Raw genomic sequence first — 14,776 nt, 5'->3', positions numbered from 1 at the left:
TGCTTCATATGCGCACTGACGGGATCTACAACGTTATTAGCCCACCCCTACGCATTGGATTGAGAGAGGCAAAGTTGTCTAGACATACCAGAGGGGATGACTAGGTTAGCAACACTATTGGGTCACCTTTTCCCATTGGAGAGAGGGAGACAGAGCTACCTAGTCATATCTCATGTGCTGACCTGGATAGCGGGATGAGACGATCAGAGTTGCATAAGGTGCAACATCCGCATGTTGGGGTTGTTCTATGTGTGGGAGTTCGTGCATTCGATCCTTCTATTGGGGTTGGATGGCGAGAGATTCTGAGTTGGTACTCGGTGGAGTGGACTAGAATCATGGAGATGGGCATAGTCTGGAGTAAAGCTTAATGGGAGCTCTTAGACACCGAGGGCACTAGAGGCCCAGGTTGGCATTGGGATCCAGGTGGAACTCCCTATCCAATATTAGACATGTGGGATGGCTATGGCATTGATGAGGTAGTCGACCTAATGACTGATCACATACATTCCCTAGGGGAATTCCTATCAAGATTAGCGGACAGGAGGTTTGTGAGCAGGCTCCATGGATTGTATTGGCATGTTGGTTGCGCATGGGGTCGCAAGATGATTAGCATTCTCTGGCAGGGACTGGTGGGAAGAGGTGGCATGGGTAGGCCACCGGACTAGGCATTATATGGAGACAATGTTCTCCCATTGAGGTATTGGGAACAGGAGTCACCGAGGAACGACGCAACAAAGATATCCCCTCTAGCAGGTGTGGAGTTAGGTCGCTCAGGTCTACCAAGGCAGATGAGGAGGTGTAGATCACTTCGTGGCAGGTGTACTAGCAACGTGGTGGTTGCATGGGCACATATGGGATTCCCTATGGTACATGGGGGCATGGCATTGAGCGTTGGTATCCAGGGGTGCATGGAGTTGTGCCACGGAGTTCAGTGCTATGCAGAGGTGTGTAGGGGTACGTACTTGTGTGCAGTCGAGCAAGATGATGCACAACAAGTTGTCAGAGTGTTGCCGCCAGAGAGATATCCTGACGAGGGCATCAGGCACACCATTGGGTTTGGCACACTCAGATTTGGAGAGCAAGTTGATCACAGGGCCGACGTGAGCTTCCATTTATCACTCTCCAACATTGCACACTGACACAGGGGACCTGGATATCATCTCTGTTGACTTTTGTAGCATTAGATGTGTTCTAGCCAGGAAACTTTGTGGAGAGGCTAGAATACATGTATTCTCCAAAACCCATAAATCGTTTATGGAAATTCCACCTAGAGACGACTTAATTAAAATAATTAATCTTTTTTTTTAATGGTACCTAAGTCTAAACTTAAGAAAACTGATTAATTAAAAGGGTATTAATTAAGTCATGGTGAGAATCTTCTAGAAGAAGAAATGGATCGATTTCTAGTTAATCTTAGCCATCGGGTATGTTTTAATCTTGGCCATTGAAGCCTCAACGAGTGATTATAAGAAGAAATTCGATGAGGGTTGGAGAACACACTTGTGCAGTTTGATTTTGTTGGGAAATCGATTTCCAAAGCAGCAGTTGTGTGTTGCCGGAAGTGATTCAGTGAAGTCGAAGCAGTGAGAGAGGGGCAGGGATAGTAAGACCGGAAGGAAGTTTCTCCAGTCCGGTGAGTGCATAGTAGAGAGGCAGTGAGTGCCACAGAGAGGCAGCGCAGAGCTTCAGAGGGAGATTCGTATTTTGCTGAGGAGAAGTCGAAATTCAGTGCCAAAAGCCAGAGTGGGAGCTCGGAGGCCAGGAGGATCGATTTTCTAGATAGTAGTTGATCAATTAGTGAGAGAGACGTTGGTCAGAACTGGGTGACGTAGATTTGCGTAGGCTGACGTAGAGGCAACACAGAGGCAGCAAGAGGCAACTCATCTTGAGCCAAGGTCAGCGTCGGATCACTGGTCGGAGTGAGATTTTTCTCACTATATCTCCTGACAGTTGTTTCTTTGTATGAGAAGCTAGATTTGAGCTTCCATAGATTTGTACTCAGATTTACTATTGCATAATAATAAATTCCTCAGCTGCTGCACCGATTTTCCCAAGTTGGGTTTTTCCGAGGACATTGGTCCAAAAATAGTGGTGTATTATTGTGTGTGCATTTATTCTTCCAGTGTTTTTATTTCTTCCGCAATATTTATTTTGTGAAGGTTGTAGTGTATATGTTTCGATATTTTCCATAGAAAACTACAAATAATTTGTTAAGTTAATTTAACAATTAGAATAAATATTATCAGTTGCTGCAATAGGGTTCGGGGTTTTCAATTTTCCACACGATAACAGAGCACAGATATAGGCTATAGAGATCAGTAGAAGTAGAGGAGAAAGAGGTTCGAATTTCTATGTAGGTAGTAGTTCAAAACCCTCAAGAGGCAACACAGTCCTTAGGCCAGGAGGGTCAATTTTTGAGGAAGATTTAATTTTATGAGAGAGTCGACAAAGAATAAGATTTTCCAGATCAGAGGTTACCAAAGGCAAAGGGAGACGCAGTATTTTCCTTGCAGAGAAGATCTTCAGTTGGGACAGAGTTATTTTGCAGAGTTTGCTAGTGCAAAATAGCGTCAGGAGGAAGGAAGAGTGTTAGGGTCCCACCCTAACCCCCTTATTTATGTCTTGGGATCACGTCATAGTCAAGAGTCAATAAAGCCCATATTAATATTTGTAAGTGGTTAACCCGCAATTAATGACGGGACCACAGTTAGTTGCAAATGGGCGGAAGTATTAGATAGATGGTAAATGGGCGGTAGTATTAGATAGATGGTATTAATAAAACCCACGATATTGGCCCGTGGTATTGCATGTATGAGTCATATATAAAGGATAGAGACTCCCTGCGAGGAGCATCGTGTCTTGTTTTGTAATCGAGCTCTGCTCTATTGGAGGTTGCCCCCTCGAAGAGGCCTGTGAACATTTCTCTCTGAATAATAAAATCATTGCTATTCTGTGCTCTGGGTATATTTTCTTCGCATATTTTGTGTTCTCGGTATCTTTTCTTCGCAAATTCTATGTTTGGGTATTACTTTGCAGGTTAAGAGCATAACAAGTGGTATCAGAGCACTTTCCAGGGCTCGGTGGGATCTCCAAATTTTAGCAAATTTTTTTTTGGCTAGAGACGTGTTCCGGCGTCTTTAAACCACGGGATCTGTCGTTAAGCGCATAAACCTGCGGATTTGGGGAGGCATGCACGCAGGAAATACAAGAGGTGGTCACGTCTGTTGGACTCCCTTGTAACCCCTGTGGGTACCCCTTCGAGTAGTAGCGCATTAGACAGAACCGCGCACGGACTGTCTTCCACGTACCCTCTGGGTATATAGGAAGCCCCCTAGCTCCCTTGAAACCTCGCCATAGATAAACCTTCGGCCGTCTTGTGGCTACAGTACACCGAGAACAGCACTCGGAGAGATTACTCACCCGTACGATAGGGTAGTCGGGTTGTACGGCTAAGGGTACGGTCGATCCTCCTTAGTTAGAGCCCTGAAACATTGGGCCGAGTACTACTGTCAGACCCTTATGTATATTGCGATCTGTAGCACCTGACACTCCTCAAGACCATAGTTCCCTTTCTATCGGGGGATCACACATCACCTATTCCAGATCAGCAAGGGCAGCAGCAGCAGACATCAGTCCCGCAGCTCCATCAGATCAGCAGCAGCAGTTGTTCCACCATTCAGATCTCTCAGATCCACCAGATCGGAGTAGTTGTGAAGGGTTCCTGTCCCTGGATATAATTTTCGCAGGACTTTTGGCGGCATTGACATTCTGAGGATTTGGCGACTGCAGTATTGATCAGGAAGGAGTAAAACTCCGTTAGGAGTTTTCCAAAAAAAAAAAAAAAAAAAGTCTGAGATCTTCCGGGGCGCTTATTGGTGACCTAGCCCATCAGAATCAGGATGACGAGCTGAGCAAGGTGGTACCATTCAATTTCTTAGTAAAAATTTTTTAAGCGGTCCCAATTTTTGTCCTCAGGTTGGTGTATGGTAGAAACTCGCGCCCAAGCGATGGCCAATGAAAGGATCGACAAAATTGAAGAACATGTGCACTCCCTCCAATCGGCGATGAAGCTTATCGAACTTGAGCTTAAAGGAATAAGTAACCAGATACATGATGCACTCCCAAAGGGCAAGGAGCCAGCCCACGAGGAGGCGTATAATGGCCATGAATACCATGAGGGTGAGTCTAGCCACTCTCATCACGTCTGGCACACCCATCCACCACTTAGTCAGCGACCTCCCAAGTTGGATATGCATAAATTTGACGGTTCTCACACGTCCGCATGGCTAGCACAAATGGAGCAGTATTTCCAATTGAATCATATCATAGATGAGGGGACTAAGCTTATGGTGGGCACCATGTACTTGGACAATGAACGATGGCAATGGAAGGAATGGCATCAGCGTTGCAATGGACAGTTTCGGGATTGGGCCCAATTTGCCAAAACTCTTCGCAGTCGCTTTGAACAGGAAGACTCTTTCTTGAAGCGTCTCACTAAGCTCCGACAGACGGGTGCAATGGAGGAATATATTACTGCTTTTGAAGCCTTAGCCTTCTGCACTAGGGGTCTCACAGATGAGTTCTACATGGAATGCTTTATCAGCGGTCTTAAAGAAGCCATCAAAGCTCAGGTTCTACTCCACCACCCTCCCACATGGACAGAGGCTTTCCAGGTAGCCCGTAAGGTGGAACGTGCATTAACAGCCCAATCCAGCCGCCCCAACTTCCCCGCTAAAGGTCGTCCCTCACAGGCTCCCAATACGACTCAGACACTTAAGATTCAAAAGGTGTCACCTGCGGAAATGGCCGAAAGAAGGAAGCAAGGACTATGTTACTACTGTGATGAAAAATATTCCCGGGTCATAAATGCAAAGAGCACAAGTTTTTTCAAATAGATGCCACTGACTACAGCTCCACCGAGGAAGATCCACCACTTGAGGAACCGGAGGAGATCGAAGAAGATAACCAAAAGGAAATTGTATCTGATGAACCAATTATTTCGCTAAATGCATTGGCAGGAATTTCTTCCCCTCAAACTCTCAAAATCAGGGGTTTTCTTAAACATCGCCCAGTAGTAGTCTTGATTGATAGTGGAAGTACCCATAATTTCATCCATCAAAAGATCGTTGAAGCAGCACATTGTTTCGTCCGGGCAGTTTCTAACTTCCAAGTCCAGATTGCAGATGGGGGCACAATGAAATGTGAAGGTCGCTGTGAAAATGTCAAAATTCAAATGGGGGATTATCAATTGAAAACCCACATGTTTGCAATACACATGGGGGGTTGCGACATTGTCCTAGGCGCAGAATGGCTCCGCACTCTTGGGCCAATCACAATGGATTTCCAGGAGTTATATATGAGTTTTAAGCAGAACAACTCCACACATACCCTCCGTGGACTACAGGCGGGAGCCCCCTCTATCATCAGCTCGCATAGGATGGAAAAATTGTTAAAAAAGGGCCATCATGGAGTGGTAGCTCAATTTAATGCCATCCAGGTAGTAGACACCATGTCTCCGCCAATTCATCCTGAGATGCAACAGATTTTAAATAAACATCGGACGGTCTTTGACAAGCCTCATGAGCTTCCACCGTCGCGAGGGGAACATGATCATAGCATCACATTGGTTCCAGGGGCCCAACCCCCAAATGTGCGGCCATACAGATATCCGTTCACCCAAAAGAATGAAATAGAAAAAATCATCAAGGAATTGTTGGAAGCAGGTGTCATTCGTCCCAGCATTAGTCCTTATTCATCCCCAGTGGTCATGGTCCTCAAGAAAGATGGGGAGTGGCGGATGTGTCCCGACTTCAGGGCCCTCAATAAGTTAACAGTCAAAGATAAATTTCCCATCCCAGTGGTTGACGATTTGCTGGACGAACTCAATGGGGCTCAATTCTTCACTAAGTTGGATCTTCGCTCAGGCTATCACCAAATTCGCATGAAGGAAGTCGACATTCCCAAGACAGCTTTCAGAACTCATGAAGGCCATTATGAGTTCCTCGTCATGCCATTTGGTCTCTGTAATGCCCCCTCTACTTTTCAGAGCCTTATGAATCACCTCCTCAAACCATATCTCAGAAAATTTGTCCTTGTCTTCTTCGATGACATCCTCATCTATAGTGGCACTTGGGCGGCACATCTTCAGCATGTAGATCTACTCTTGCAACTGCTCCGAACGCATAAATTATTTGTCAAGATGTCTAAGTGTTCGTTTGGCATGGAAGAAGTTGAGTATTTGGGCCACATTGTGGGGCGTGAAGGTGTCAAGGTGGACCCCAAAAAGATCCAGGCAATGCAAGAATGGCCTCAACCTAAGACCTTGAAAAGCTTGAGAGGATTTTTGGGTCTCACAGGCTATTATCGTAAATTTGTCCGCAACTATGGCCGCATAGCGAAGCCCCTAACGCAACTCCTAAAGAAAAATTCCTTCTTCTGGAACGAGGAAGCACAACAGGCATTTACCGCTCTCAAAACCGCCATGTGTTCCACTCCTGTCTTAGCACTACCGGACTTCACCAAATCATTTGTCATTGAATGTGATGCTTCGGGAACAGGTATTGGAGCGGTCTTAATGCAGGAAGGGCGACCATTGGCCTTCACCAGCCAACAACTAAGTGGGAAGAATCTGGGCCAATCTACCTACGAGAAGGAAATGATGGCCATCTTACATGCAGTCGAGACCTGGCGACCTTACTTGTTGGGGCGACATTTCCAAATCCGCACAGATCATCACAGTCTTAAATATTTTTTGGAGCAACACCTATCTTCCCCACAACAAAATAAATGGTTAGCAAAATGCTGGGATATGATTATGAGATCATTTACAAGAAAGGGAAAGACAACAGGGTAGCAGATGCATTGTCGCGCCAATTTGAGGAGGAAAGTACTCTGCTCGCAATTTCCCTCCCCATTCCCGACTGGATTGAAGAGGCTCGCAGGGAATGGTTTTCACATCCTGGGCTCTCCCAACTCATTTCTCAATTGCAGGTAGATCCTAATTCCAGCAAGGGCTACTCGTGGCAGAATGATATTCTTCGCTACAAGGACAGAGTCGTAATATCGCCAACATCCACCCTCAAAAGTCGCATTTTGGCAGAATTGCACTCATCTCCCATTGCAGGACATTCGGGCTTTCAGAAGACGTATGCTCGCACCAGAAGATCATTTTTTTGGGCCGGCATGAAACAGGACATCCTTACTTTCGTAGCAGAATGTGACGTCTGTCAACGCCACAAAGGGGAAACCGTCAACACACCAGGCACATTACAACCATTGCCCATTCGGCGTCAATTTGGACAGAGGTCTCCATGGATTTCATTACAGGTCTTCCAAAGTCTGGGAACAAGTCAGTCATCATGGTGGTTGTGGACCGACTGTCGAAGTATGCTCATTTCTGCGCCCTACCCCACCCATTTACACCAACCTTGGTTGCTCAAACTTTCATGGATCAGATCTTCAAATTGCATGGCATGCCCACTTCTATTGTGTCCGACCGTGACCCAATCTTCACCAGTAATTTTTGGCAGGAGCTCTTCAGAATACAAGGCACTCAACTCAAACTCAGTACTTCATATCATCCGCAAACAGATGGTCAAACCGAAGCCGTCAACAAATGTCTAGAAACCTACCTTAGGTGTTTCACTTCAGAAAAGCAACACCTTTGGGTACAGTGGTTACCTCTGGCGGAGTGGTGGTATAACACCAACTATCATGCCACCACCAAAATGACTCCCTATGAAGCAGTCTATGGACAACTTCCGCCTTCCCCTACTTCTTATCTCACGGGGTGCTCTAAAGTACAAGCCGTGGATCAACTCCTACAACACTGCGCAACCATGCTTGCCCATCTGTGCGAGAATCTTCATCAAGCTCAGAACCGTATGAAGCAACAGGCTGACCAACATCGCTCAGAGCGCCAATTTCAAGAAGGGGATCAGGTCTTTTTGAGGCTGCAACCATATAAGCAAACATCACTCAAAGACAAGGGTTGTCAAAAGCTCTCCCCAAAATTCTACGGACCATACCAAGTACTTCAGCGCATTGGAGAAGTGGCTTACAAGTTGGCTTTGCCACCTACAGCAAAAATCCACCCAGTTTTCCATGTATCGTGCCTCAAGAAAGTGATTGGGAACAATTGCCGAGTTCAAACCAGTCTACCTGAATTGGACGAAGAAGGGTCAATCTGGCTTCAACCTGAACAGGTTCTAGACACACGAGACAAGCACCTGCGCGGCCGCATGATTAAGGAGGTCCTCGTCAAATGGAAAGACACCTCTCCGGAAGATGCAACTTGGGAACCAGCCACTATTCTTCAGCAGTTTCCGCAGCTTCAGCCTTGAGGACAAGGCTAGTCTTAAGGGGGAGGGCATGTTAGGGTCCCACCCTAACCCCCTTATTTATGTCTTGGGATCACGTCATAGTCAAGAGTCAATAAAGCCCATATTAATATTTGTAAGTGGTTAACCCGCAATTAATGACAGGACCACAGTTAGTTGCAAATGGGCGGAAGTATTAGATAGATGGTAAATGGGCGGTAGTATTAGATAGATGGTATTAATAAAACCCACGATATTGGCCCGTGGTATTGCATGTATGAGTCATATATAAAGGATAGAGACTCCCTGCGAGGAGCATCGTGTCTTGTTTTGTAATCGAGCTCTGCTCTATTGGAGGTTGCCCCCTCGAAGAGGCTTGTGAACATTTCTCTCTGAATAATAAAATCATTGCTATTCTGTGCTCTGGGTATATTTTCTTCGCATATTTTGTGTTCTCGGTATCTTTTCTTCGCAAATTCTATGTTTGGGTATTACTTTGCAGGTTAAGAGCATAACAAAGAGCACACACTGAGGGAATTCTTTCCTCAGGGTACTTCTAGCCCAAAAGTTTGAATTTTTCTAGCAGAGCAAAAGTAGCCGTGAGAAAATTTGCCCACTCTAGCAGGGAGTGCGTGGAGCTAGTCAGTAGCTTTGCAGAGGAGAAGAGGAGGAATTCGACATTTTTGTAGAGATGACATCAACAGGGCTAAGAGATCAAGATCGGTTGGACAGAGCTTCCAACTACGTGATCTGGAAGGCAAGAATTTCTTGTCTTTTGGATGAGTACGATCTCAAGGCTTATATCAATGGAGTGGTAGTTGTACCCGCAGATGCAAATGCGCTTAAGGCCTACAAGAAGGAGATGGCGAAGGCAAAGAGGCTGATTCTCGACGGAGTTCAAGATCATGTGGTGTCTCACATAGCTAGCAAAGATATTGCACGGTAGATGTGGGAGGCGCTTGCTACGTTATACGAGGGCTATTTCGAGTAGCGGAAGATGTATCTTGAGGAGAAGATGAGATGCACAAGGATGCAAAAAATGGAGCACGTATACCCCTTCCTCACTAGGTTTCAGGATATCCGAGACTAGCTGTCTATAGTAGGGTTAGCACCTCAGCCTACAGAATTGGTGCGGTTTGTCTCAACAACATTTTCGAAGAATGGCAGGTCTTTGTCCAAAGTATTCTGGGCAGAGAAAAGTTGCCAGACTGGGATCATATGTGGGCTGATCTGCAGCAGGAGGAGATGAGGCGAGATTTGGTGAAAGCCCCCATCATTGGCAATAGTGGGACAAAGCAAGTAAAGGAAGAGGAAGATGTAGCCCTCACATCAAAGGGGCAGCAGAAGCAATGCATGAGGAAGTACATTTCCAAATGTTGTGAGCTTGGCCACTATAGCACTCAATGTCCTCTCAGAAAGAAGGACAAGGAGGAGAAGCAGAATCAATAGGCTGAATCCGTGGAGATTGGACAGGCTGTCCTCAAGATTAGAGGAAGGGTTTTCCATGATCACCGAGATACCTCCAGGAGTGAGGTGGGGTGATTTTGTTTTGTAGCCCCAGAGAGCTATAGGATGGGTAGGATTCTTGAGGAGGTCCACCTCATGAATCAATACCTTGCTATGGGAGCTCAAAACATACAGTTGCAGGATGGATCAGTGGCAGTTGGTGCAGTCAGGTGTCAAAGTGACAAATGCAGTAACTAGTAGCAGGTCAGATGCTAGGCAGCGCAGTGCAGAGTTGGCAGCAGTGCAGTTGGCACAGAGCAGAGTCAGTAGCAACGCGAAGGCTTCAATAATAGCGCAGATTCTAGAAGTAGTCAGGACTCGGGTGACAGATGCATCATACTGACCACAATTGATTCAGTATTTTGGATGCTTTTCCATTGTAGTTGCTACAGTTGCAGCAACAACAGATGGAGAGGGAGTTGCAGTGCAGATGCAGTGTTGGTAGCAGGGCCAACAACAACACGGATGCAGCGTTTATCAGAGTTGCGCAGTAATTGGTGGGCAACAACAACATAACAGGAGGTGGTACAAAGACAGGGTGTTGCTTCAGTGGGTTGCAGCACTAGAACACATTCCTCGCTAAGAGGGAGTGTTGATTTTTGTAGCATCAGATGTGTTCTAGCCACGAAACTTTGTGGAGAGGCTAGAATACATGTATTCTCCAAAACCCATAAATTGTTTCTGGAAATTCCACCTAGAGATGACTTAATTAAAATAATTAATCTTTTTTTAATGGTACCTAAGTCTAAACTTAGGAAAACTGATTAATTAAAGGGTATTAATTAAGTCATGGTGAGAATCTTCTAGAAGAAGACTTGGATCGATTTCTATTTAATCTTAGCCATCGATTATGTTTTAATCTTGGCCATTGAAGCCTCAACGAGAGATTATAAGAAGAAATTCAATGGGGGTTGGAGAACACACTTGTGCAATTCGATTTTGCTAGGAAATCGATTTCCAGAGTAGCAGTTGTGTGTTGCCGGAAGTGATTCAGTGAAGTCGAAGCAGTGAGAGAGGGGCAGGGGTAGTAAGACCGGAAAGAAGTTTCTCCAGTTAGGTGAGTGCATAGCATAAAGGTAGTGAGTGCCACAGAGAGGCAGCGCCAAGAAAAGAGGCAATGCAGAGCTTCAGAGGGAGATCCGTATTTTGCTGAGAAGTCAAAATTTAGTGCCAAAAGCTGGAGTGGGAGCCGGAGGATCGATTTTCCATATAGCAATTGATCAGTTAGCGAGAGAGACGTTGGTCTAAGTTGGGTGACGCAGATATGCGTAGGTTGACGTAGAGGCAACACAGAGGCAGCAAGAGGTCGCTCATCTTGAGCCAAGGTCAATGTCGGATCACTAGTGGGACTGAGATTTTTTTCATTAGATCTCCTGTCAGTTATTTCTCTGCATGAGAAGTTAGATTTGAGCTTCCATAGATTTATATTCAGATTTACTACTGCATAATAATAAGACCCTCAGTTGTTGCACCAGTTTTCCCAAGTTGGGTTTTTCCAGGGATATTGGTCCAAAAATAATGGTGTTTTATTGGGTGTGTGCATCTATTATTCCAGTGTTTTTATTTATTCCGCAATATTTATTTTGTGAAGGCTGTAGTGTATATGTTTCGAAATTTGTCGTAGACAAATAATTTGTTAAGTTTAATTTAACAAATAAAAGAAATATTATCAATTGCTGCAATAGGATTTAGGGTTTCTGATCTTTCACAATCTCTTGATGCTCTCATCACGAGCAACAGTACCCATGAGGTTCATCTGAGACAGTTGGATGGGACACAGTGCATTGGGAGAGAGGCTTTCCAATTGTGGCATATGTTCGGTTCGCGAGTTGGTGGATGCAAGCTTGGGGGTAGTCTGATCTCCTATAGAGGTAGCACTTGCACCACCCTTGAGCCCACACTCAGGGTGATACATGATCCCCTTTTGGTGAGACATTCCGAGGTGTCTCTGGAGCATCTACAACGGTTGGTGGACCTTGCTTACAGGCAGATGTTTAGACTCTGGGCAACATTGGGGAGCACTTTTAGGAGGCAGGACAACAGATCCCACTGTGTGGTATGGTTGGCGTAGGGTTGTGTCACACACCAGATTGGTTCGTGATGTATGGAGTTCATATATTGATTGCACGCAGGGACTTGAGACGTGGTGCAGGTTGGTTCCATCAGTTGTCAGGACTATGTCGCAGTCATTCTGGCTGTGGGATTCAGGGGTTTGGTTGGTCGATTGGACACTCTACTTCGTGGTGAGTGGGATCAGGACGGGGGATGACCTAGCTCACCCTTGGTTTGACATGTGGGGGAGCATTGAGGCCTTGATCACATGGCAAGGTTGGTTTTCCTTGTTGTCGCTACAAATCAGGGTGAGTGTTGGATGGGTAGGAGGTGACATCATGGAGGTGCTTGGTCCAGATGCGTTGGGACTCCATAGATGTTTTTCCATCAAGTCCCAGGAGAGGTGGATACAACTTGAGCATGAGGGGCAAACTATCATGATCAGAGTTGCGCAACGACAACATAGTGGCACCCTTTTTAGACTAGTGTGGGATCCGGGCATCATAGGACTTGGTAGTATAGCTAACTTGGGGGGATGAGCTGATTTCTACAGGGGAAGATCATTTAGATCTTCCATTGGGCTTTGGTGACTCACTAATGGCATGGGGGACTTCATTAGCATGGCAGGTGGGCCAGTAGGATGATATCAAGAGAAGCTCACGTGAGTGAGACGCTATCTCTGCAGGGATTGGGTGGTATCTTCGAGAGTATACTTCCTGGAGTGCATGGGATGGCCTATGTGGTAGGACTGCTTCACGAGAAGTTAGGCATAGTGCCACATTATCATGATCTTTTTCTCATTGATGGTATACATGGGACTTCTGATACTTATATCGGGCAAGATAGTGAGTGGAGCGAGGGCAACTTCAGGTGGGGCAAGATGGCTTGGGATCCTAGTATTGAGGGATTCTTTCATGTCAAGACAGTGCAGAAGTTAGGGACGAATTAGTGGCACATCTGGGACCCTGGAAAATTTTTGCAGTGACAATGGGGAACAACAACTAAAGAGAGCATTGTTTGGCAGTTGCTTGAGGGCAAGCAACGTCTTGGCGGGGAGGACTGTGATATTCCCACTTAGCAATATTGCTAAGGGAAATATCAATCTTGCCCAATTTTGTCTTATTTCATTTTTGCACTTAGGAGATGTGGGTTCAGAGGTCCCACATGAATTTTGGGATTAAGTGGGGGCCCAAACATTAAGAAGGAAGGGAAATATTGCCCAAACATTAGTGGAGCGTGGGGGCCACCCCATGGAGAATTACAACCCACATCTAGAAGACACTCTCATTGGAGCAAGTTGGTGGGGAAATTCGAATTGGGGCCACGTGTATCTTGGAAGCTCTTTGATAAATAGAGCAAGAGGCACTCATTTTGGGCATTCATTCATCTATTTAGAAATTGTGTCTTTGACATAGCACACTTGAGCTGAAGCCAAGTCCACAGTGTTGTTTACAAGTGTCTTCGAGCGGAGATTTCAAACCTTGCTTTGGTGGACTTTGAGTGCCAGCCCAAGGAGGGAGTCATACCTATACCAGTTCGTATTAGCAGCAAGGACTGCGAGTTTGTGGAGAGAATTGGCAGCAACAGTACAAGGACTACGCAGCTCTTGGAGGAGGCACGCTTGGAGGTTGTGGAGTAAAGGGAGTTAGTGGTTCAAATTTGAGGTGGAGTTCGAGGAAGTCTTGTGGGGGATTTTCCAGGATTTTGGCGGAGCAACAAACGCAGAATTTGCTTCAAGTTACATCTTCTGCTTGTGGAGGAGGGCCAAGCATTTGGGGGTCAAATTTGGAACATCAAAACTAGGACAAACCTTTTCTAAGTTTTTCTAGGTTTTTCTGGGTTTATTGAGAAGAGGCCAAGATTGATTTGACAGAATTTTTTGGGCAGATTTGAGGGGTCAAACAAGGGCCCCAACTTAGCTAGCAACTAGAAGAGCTAGGGGACAATTGCGCCAAAATTTCGAAATCAACATTTGTCTGATTCCTTTGTGGGTTTTTTTGGGTTATTGGTGTAGAGCCCGAGGTTAATTTTCCAGAATTTTCTAAGCATCCGAGGAGGCCCTAGCAACAGTTCCTTGCAGCTAGCAACATATTTTATGAAGAGTTTCAGCACAGAGCTAGGAGAGAGAAGCAACAAATATTAGAGGGATTTCCTATTATTCATTTGGGTTTAGCTAGTTTGCCAAGCTTAGGTGCACTCTTTCCATCACCACATTGCACCCTCTTATTTATTAATAAAATGGCTCAGACTAGCGCAGTTCATGAAGATTTATGTTTGTTAAATGTGTTGTATATTTTTGTATGAGTTCCTGCTATGTGTGCTTTGTTTAACATTGCATATTTCCATTAGGAAATTACACTAAGGAAGGTATTGTGTTCTAGGGAAAGGAAGAGAGGATTTGAGGGTTAGGTTTATGGGATAAAACTGGTGAAGGAGTTTCCCAATCCCTAAAATCATTGTTAGAATTGGTATCCTGGATGGCTCTTGAATAATGAACTTTCAAAGGAGCGGGACCACACGGGGCCAAGTGGACCCACTCTAGAGTATGGGAAGAATGTAGCAACCAATGATTTCTTATCCTAGACAAGGAGGGGAACGAATCAAAGAAAGAATTTGCACTTGAAGGTTTGTTTTTGACGCTATGTAGGTGTTGTTTTGACCCTATGTGGTACTAGCATTGGGGATGGCAGGCAACTTTCAATCATGCAGCTAGGACTTGCCTTTCTTCTCCCAACTCCACCATCGGAATGGCTTCAAAATTGGACGAGAGCTAGAGGAAAGGCTAGCGTAGGAGACCTTAGGAGATCGAATTTTTTTTATCTCTAGCTTGTCGGGAAATTGATGCCCTAGGTAAACCAACTTGGCTAGACATAGAAAAAGGCGAAAAAGATGAAAAATAG

The sequence above is a fragment of the Pinus tabuliformis genome, chromosome J (assembly GCF_031772625.1).
Source record: "Pinus tabuliformis cultivar Carrire ecotype Pingquan chromosome J, CPIR1, whole genome shotgun sequence".
NCBI classification, from domain to species: domain Eukaryota; kingdom Viridiplantae; phylum Streptophyta; class Pinopsida; order Pinales; family Pinaceae; genus Pinus; species Pinus tabuliformis.
This window is presented reverse-complemented; position numbering follows the sequence as displayed.